We start from the raw sequence: 7,859 nt of genomic DNA, 5'->3' as shown, positions 1-7,859 counted from the left end.
AAAGTGAGGAAGGAGGAAAGTGTATGTAGGACTTGAGTGTCTTGTTCCTAATTGGGGACTTCCATGGTTCCTTAGGCCATGGCCCAGTGCCCACAGTGTCTCAGTGGAAGGTGATTGAGAGGGTCAGTCCTTAGTTTCATCTCCTGTATGGTCTATCCTTATGTGGAAACTCAGGGCAAATTGAAAGTAAAACACAGTGTCCCTCCCTATCAGGGCAAACAACACAAGGGAATTAAGAGGGAGGTCTCTGAGCTTACATCTTGCAGGGGCAAAGCACAGAACATCAAGGGACCAACTTACTGAAAAGAAAACAAAACACCCAATAAAACAAAACAATGACAAGAACAAAAAAAAGAGCTGAATGGTGCACTTGACCATGCTGCAGTGAGGAAAACCCCTTTCAGTTGGAGGAATTTAAAGATGCTGACTACAATAAAAATAAATACATAAATAAATCCAGACACAAGCAAGCTCATGCCCATGTGGGTAGAAAGCCCACATTAGGCACCAGATATTGCTTGTAACCCTAACTAAGACCCTTGGGAGACAGGGTAAAAAGGTTCAGAGTCAATGACACAGAATCCAGAAATTGAGCAAGTGGCAAAAGCAGACTAATTTATTAAAGCAAACATTTATATCACCCTCCCAGCATCTCATTGACTTTCAAGTGGACAGACATGAAGTTGCCTTTTTCTCAATGGCTTGTTCCATCACTGGATCAGATCCAGCAGCAGTGATCTGTAGCCATGCTGGCAGATTCTTGGTTGGCTCAGGGAGGAAGTATCAGTGGTGCATATGCCAGCATTGCTACTGGGCCTGCTTGCCTAAGTCCCTCCTACAAGTTATGTGTCCAAATTTGTGCTGTAGTGTGTCTACTGGGACTAGGAACCATATGATCAGTTGTTCTCTTCATTTTGACCATTATTGATTTTCTAAAATGCTCTGTGTTTGATGTAAAATAAGCTTCTTGGATAAGGAGTGAGAAGTGCACAATTACAGATATAATTATTTAAAATGCTGTCAGGAAGTGTGGTGGTTTGTAAATTGTGGTGGTAGGCTCTTCTCCAGTATCCATATCTTGTTAGCCCCAAGGAGTTGGTTATGCTTCTAATAGTAAAAAAAAATCCCTGTTGATGAGTGATTGTTAAGACTAATTAGGCAGCTACTGGTTTTGCACTGAATGCCTCTATTGCACCCTTAGGATCATGGTGCCATGTTGGCTGTTGCGATTCATAGAATTCAAAACCGAGAAGGACTGTTGTTTGTTTCTATGCCTTGTCAGCTTGCATATCACCTTCTAATCCTATGAAAACTAGTCTTTAGGGACAAGGCTTCTATTTCAGATCCAGGTCAGATCATCTGAGACTTGTGCACTCTGAAATACACCATCTTCAACAACAGACACACCTTCAACATCTAGGAGGCAACTAAAAGCGACAGCTATACCTTTAATGTTTTGGGAGTTTTGAAACTCATCTGATCAACAACTTGAAAAGGAGTCTCTTCTGCTTAGTTCTAGGGTTTTGTTAGATTGTCTATAGCTCTTTGAAAGATCATTATCAGTGTAAGTTGTATAACTCTAGTTAATATATATTAGCATAAATAAACATGCAATATATATAGATGCACATATGTGCATTTCCATGTATTATGTTTATGCAAATTCAAAATGGTATATTTCCTAATGGCTTTTTCAAAAATCATTAGTATGATGAAACTTTTTTACATTTAGAATTTTTATCACTACTCAAAGGTATAAGACTATTTATCAATGATTGAATGATAAAATGTAGTTTATCTATAATTATTTCATTTTTATTCTATTTCCAGAAAAGTTGAAATCTATTTCAAAAACATGTAGCTTTAACACTGACATAAGAAATAGCATCACATGAGTCAAACACTTGAAAAGAATACAACATAAACATGTGTATCATATATCTTCTGTCATTTTATGCATATTTATTAGGAAATTCCAAAACTAGGATTAAATTCAATATGCACGTTAGTAAATATTTTGATCAATAGGCTCATATTTTAGAACTGTATGTGGCATATCTATACATTATCTGTGTTCTGAGACTTAAAGTAGTTAAATGCCCATTTTAAAGTTTTTAGCTTATATTCAAAGTATAATGTGTCTGGAAAATGTATAACATTTTAAACGAAAAGTGCTTTTGTAGCAAGGCATGATGCATCATCTCTGGAAAGGAGATGTCATGGTTTACTAAGAAACTGAATTAATGCTTGTGAAGATTGACATTTATAGAGACTACAGTGTGTCTGTGTTTACAGAAAGTAATTACAACTCTATTATGCTACACTAATATATAAGAAAAGATTTGTTGATACTTTCATCCCCTCCTCTTTTTTTTTAATCTTGTGATTTCAAATAGACAGTCTAAACAGTGTGATCCCAGGAGCTGCTTTTTGAGTAGACAAGTAATGACAGGACCATCTTTTCCAAGGGAACTGGACAGAGGGACTCAGGTTCTCATGCGTGTGAAGTAAGTGCTTTGGCCACGTAGCCCTTTTAATAGACCTTAACAATACTTTTCAAATGATTTTTTATTAGATATTTTCATTTCAAATTTTATCCCCTCTTCCTGTTTCCCCTACAAAATTCCCCTATTCTATCCCTCCTCTTCCTGCTCACTAACCTACCCATTCCTGGTCCCTTGTCCTGGCATTCCCCTACACTGGAGCATCCAACCTTCACAAGACCAAGGGCTTCTCCTCTCATTGATGCCTCACAAGGCCATCCTCTGCTACATATGCAGCTGCAGCCATGAGTCCCTCCTTGTATACTCTCTTTGGTTGGTGGTTTAGTCCCTGAGAGCTCTGGTGGTACTGGTTGGTTCATATTGTTGTTCCTTCTATGGGGCTGAAAACCCCTTCAGCTCCTTGGGACCTTTCCCTAGCTCCTTATTTGGGTACCCTGTGCTCAGTCCATTGGATGGCTGTGAGCATCCACTTCTGTATTTGTCAGGCATTGGCAGAGCCTCTCAGGAGACAGCTATATCAGGCCCCTGTGGGCAAGCACTTATTGGCATCCACAATAGTATCTGGGTTTGGTAACTGTATATAGGATGGATCCAAGGTGGGACAGTCACTGGATGGCCTTTCCTTTAGTTTCTGTTCCAAATTTTGTCTCTGTATTTCCTCCAATGGGGGTCCTAGGAAGGACCGAAGTATCCACACTGTGGTCTTCCTTCTTGAGCTTTATGTGGTCTGTGAATTGTGTCTTGCGTATTCCAAAATTCTGGGTTAATATCCACTTATCAGTGAGTGCATCAAAAACTCAGGTGACAGCAAATGCTGCCAAGGATGTGGAGAAAGATGAACACTCATCCATAGCTTGTGGGATTGCAAGCTGGTACAACCATTCTGGAAATCAGTTTGTTGTTTCCTCAGAAAACTGGACATAGTACTACCTGAGGACCCAGCAATACCACTCCTGGGCATATACCCAGAAGATGCTCTAACATGTAATAGGGACACATGCTTCACTATGTTCATAGCAGCCTTATTTATAATATCAAGAAGCTGGAAAGAGCCCAGATATCCCTCAACAGAGGAATGGATACAGAAAGTGTGGTACATCTACACAATGGAGTACTACGCAGCTATTAAAAACAATGAATTCATGAAATTCTTAGGAAAATGATGGAACTAGAAAATATCATCCTGAGTGAGTTAACTTAATCACTGGCATCCCCTTTGGTTTTCTATCACTTTACTAATACTCTATCAATATGATCATTTACTTGTAAAACATCATTGCTTAATGATTAGAAATTTTTCTACCAACAGATTAAAATATGGGGTGGTATGAAATTCTAATGCATAGGAAAATTCCTGGAATCTATGAAGGTGGCACGGAACTGGAGAGCATAGCCAACCAATGTCTGAAAAGGAAACCATGTAGGACAAGGAGTATAAATTGGAGGTCTTTACCAACTCCCTCACATAAGAGCTCAGGCAATCCCACAGAACAGAAGCTGGAAAGACTGTGAGAACCCCAGGAAAGAGAGGACACCAAGAAACCAATTTCCCCTGAATCAACACATCAAGGTTTGTATTTGCTCACGGACTGAGGCAGCAAGCACAGGGCTTATAGAGATCTGCAAGGCCCTATGCACATATATTATGTCTATTAGCATATCATTTATGGAATCTTAACTATGAGAAGGAATAGGTCTATGAACCTTGTGCCAGTTCTTGGCACTCCTTTCCTGTCAATTTGCTGTGTCCAACCTTAATATGAACATTTTAACTTTATCTTATTATACTTTCTTTTGTCAAGTTTGGTTGTTATCACTTAGACACCTATTCTTTTCTAGTGAAAGACAGAAAGGGAGTGATTCCAGAGTGGAAGGGAGATGGGGAGCAACTTGGAGGAATAGAATGAAGAGAAGTATAATTTAGATATACAGGATATATTATATGAGAAAAGAATCTATCCTCAATAAAAGAGAAAAGTGATTAGGAATCCAGTAGATGCTCTGAAATTCTATTATGAACCTTCAGTACTATATATAAGATACAAAACCCCTACTAGATTACGTATTTGATATAAGTGTGTCACATACTTCTTAGGAAAAAAATAAAGGTGAGAATAAGGATTAATAAATTAGGAGCTAGAGATGGATTGGTAGTTAAGGACACAAGGTGATTAAGAAACAGTAAAATAAAACCCTTATTTGAATTACTAGTATTGCCATAGACTTGTGTAATGGAAAGAAGAGTCCACCAGCCGCCCTGATCTTGGGATAAGTCTGCACTCTGAGCGGCAGAGTGGGAGTTGCTGGGCTAGGCAGGTAGCAGCACCCTCTGCGGCGCTGCCATGGACGGGGAGAGCTCACGCAGCTGTTCTCTGGAACAGGCTCAAGCTTTGTATTCATTTCCATTTCAACAAATGATGGCAAAAGCTCCTAATGTGGCAGTCAGGACTGGACAGCAGGTACCAGCAACAGCTCCTAACCTGGCAGCCGTGACTGAACAGCAGATGACAGCAGAAGCTCCAGCCCAGGAACTTGTACCAGAGGCTCCAAAGAGAAAGAAAAGCAAAACCAGAGCAGCAGAGCTCCAGGACCCAGTGAGCCCCAAAAACCTGCTGCACCAAAGAAATTTGGCAAGTCCACAAAACCAAAGCAAAAGCAAAAGAAAATCACAGAGATGTTTAAAGTGAAAAAGAAAGTCGACCGTTTCAATGGTGTCTCTGAAGCTCAGCTTCTTAACCAAGATTCTTCCTGACACTTTGGCATTCAATCTGGACATTGTGATTATTGACAGTAACCCAGGGTTAACGGCTGCAGACAAAGGGTATCACTACTCTGGGCCTGGAAATAATTTCTGGAAGGGTCTGTTCAGGTCAGGGCTGAGTGAGGGACTGCTGAATCACATGGATGATCACGCTGTACTCAGGAAATATGGCATTGGATTCACCAACATGTTGGAACGAAGAATGCCAGGCAGCAAGGATCTGTCGAGTAAAGAATTTCGGGAAGGAGGGTGTATCCTAATGCAGAAACTGTAGAAATATCAGCCACGAATAGCGGAGTTTAATGGAAAGTGTATTTATGAAATTTTCAGTAAAGAAGTTTTTGGAGTTAAGGTTAAGAACTTGGAATTTGGGCTTCAACCCCACAAGATCCCAGACACAGAAACTCTTTGCTATGTCATGCAGTCTTCCAGTACCAGATGTGCTAAGTTTCATTGGGCCCAGGACAAAGTTCATCACTACATTAAGCTGAAGGACTTAAGAAATCAGCTGGAAGTTACTGAAATCAACAAGGACGTTCTGGAAGTACAATATACATTTTACCTACAGCTTGCAAAAGAAGATACAGAGAAGATGGTTGTTAAGGAAGAAAAGTATGGTCCGGGCTATGGAAGCATATGGTAGCACCTATGGTGAAATCCCATCATCCAACAGTGCAGAGCAGAGAGGAGAATCGGCTCCTAACAATGTTCCAAATAGGCAGTGGATGATGTAGATGTTCGCAGAGCAGATCCTTTCTTTTAATAATTGTGGGACACGAGAGCAGCAAGAAGGAAGCAGTGCTTACAGAAGATGCCTCTCAACTCTGGCTCAGTGCTGCAGTTTTGATGCAGTTGTCAGGATGTAGGAACTCAATTAGCTAACTGAAGAGTTTTAGTATTAACATACTTTATGCTAGTGGTGAATTATATATGGAGTATGGTAGAGTAAACTGTATGAATATGTGTAGTTTGGAAAGAAAAAAATAAGGAGTTTTATACTTGAGTTTTTTATTTGAAAATTATCCACAATTCCAGCTTTTTATATACTACATTTCATTTATAAAGAAATTGGTTTTCTTTGAGGAATCACTTCAATCTGTTATTTTAAAAAGCAACAATCTGAATATTTATACTTGATTCCTTACTGTGCATACCTATATATACTCTTATCCTTTTAAATGCCTAAGAAGGGCATGCTAGTAAGAATCAAACTGGTAAAAAGGTAGGCATGTCTGTCTCCATGCTTGAAGGTGACTAACCCTCTGTGGAGTCGAACTCAGAAGCTCCTCACTCTTCCAGTTGTTTGGTAAGAGAAATGGAGTATGGCCTTACCTAATGTGGCTTGAGCCCTGATGTTGGCCTCTGCCTTTTGTGAGTTAATCCTCTCAGAGGCAGAAACCTGATGAGCTGTTAGGTTCCTGAGAACCCAGTGTAACTTGGACAACTTGCCACTCATCTGTTTTATTGAATTCCTGGTCAGTGTTCATCACTGTTCCAATTTTACCCTTGACCTGGAAAGTGATAAGAAATCAACTGTCTAGTGAGCAACATGATGCTGGATGTGTTTGATAATCCTATTTAAACGGATGCTCTGTACATGGGATATACTACTAGGAAACTTTTTTTTAAATCTATATTTCTTTTTTAAAAGTTTTTTATTGGTTATTTTAATTATTTACATTTCAAATAATTATCTTCTTTCCTGCTTCACTACCTTAGCATTCCCCTACACTGGGGCATCAAGGCTTTGCAGGACCAAGGACCTCCCCTTGCCGTTGATTCCAGATAAGGCCATCCTCTCCTACATATGTAGCTAGAGCCATGCATCCCTCCATGTGTGCTCTTTGGTTGGTGGTTTAGTCTCTGAGAGCTCTGGAGGGGTCAAGTTGGTTGAAATTGTTCTTCTTCTTATGGGGTTGCAAACCCCTTCAGCTCTGTCAGTCCTTCCTCTAACTCCTCCATTGGAGTCCTCATGCTCAGTCCAATGGTTGCTGAGAGGATCTTCAACTGTATTGGTAAGGCTCTGACAGAGCCTCTCAGGAGACATACATATCAGGCTCCTGTCAGCAAGCACTTCTTGGCATCAGCAATAGTGACTGGAACCCACATAAAGGTAGAAGAAGGAAAAAACTTTAGCACATTTTCTCCAGACCTCTACACTGGTGCCATGGCACTTACATGCCTTCTCCCCTCCAAATTATAAGGAAATTAAAAATAATAGCAAAGAGTTTTGTTGTGAAAAAAATTACTTGGGAAAAGAATAACTGCATCAGGACTCTCCTGAAATGGTAGATGATTGTGTAATGATTTTCCTCCTTCAATTGTATCTATTCCAAACTGTCAAATACTCTCAATGTGGCTGAGGACTACCTTTCCATCTCTCTAACACCATCACCTTCCACAAATTCAGTTGGTTCCCTTTCGTTGTACCTGGAGGAGAGTCACATACAGTTGTTATATAAATATCTGGTTCACAGTATAGTATCTAGAGAATGTATTTGGAGGATTTGCTCTAGAGTTCCCAGCTTTTGGGTCTTTAAAGGAATAAACCTAAACCTAAACCTTATCTCTGTTATTGGTGGAAGATATAAGCT

The 7,859-nt window shown here is 39.8% G+C and overlaps 1 pseudogene; it reads left to right on the top strand.

Moving 5' to 3' along the window:
- Positions 1–4,846: 4,846 nt before the first annotated feature.
- LOC116083904 lies at positions 4,847–6,131 on the top strand (annotated as a pseudogene).
- Positions 6,132–7,859: the final 1,728 nt, after the last annotated feature.

Source organism: Mastomys coucha, unplaced genomic scaffold, assembly GCF_008632895.1.
Source record: "Mastomys coucha isolate ucsf_1 unplaced genomic scaffold, UCSF_Mcou_1 pScaffold8, whole genome shotgun sequence".
In the NCBI taxonomy this organism is placed as follows: Eukaryota; Metazoa; Chordata; class Mammalia; order Rodentia; family Muridae; genus Mastomys; species Mastomys coucha.
This window is presented reverse-complemented; position numbering and strand designations above follow the sequence as displayed.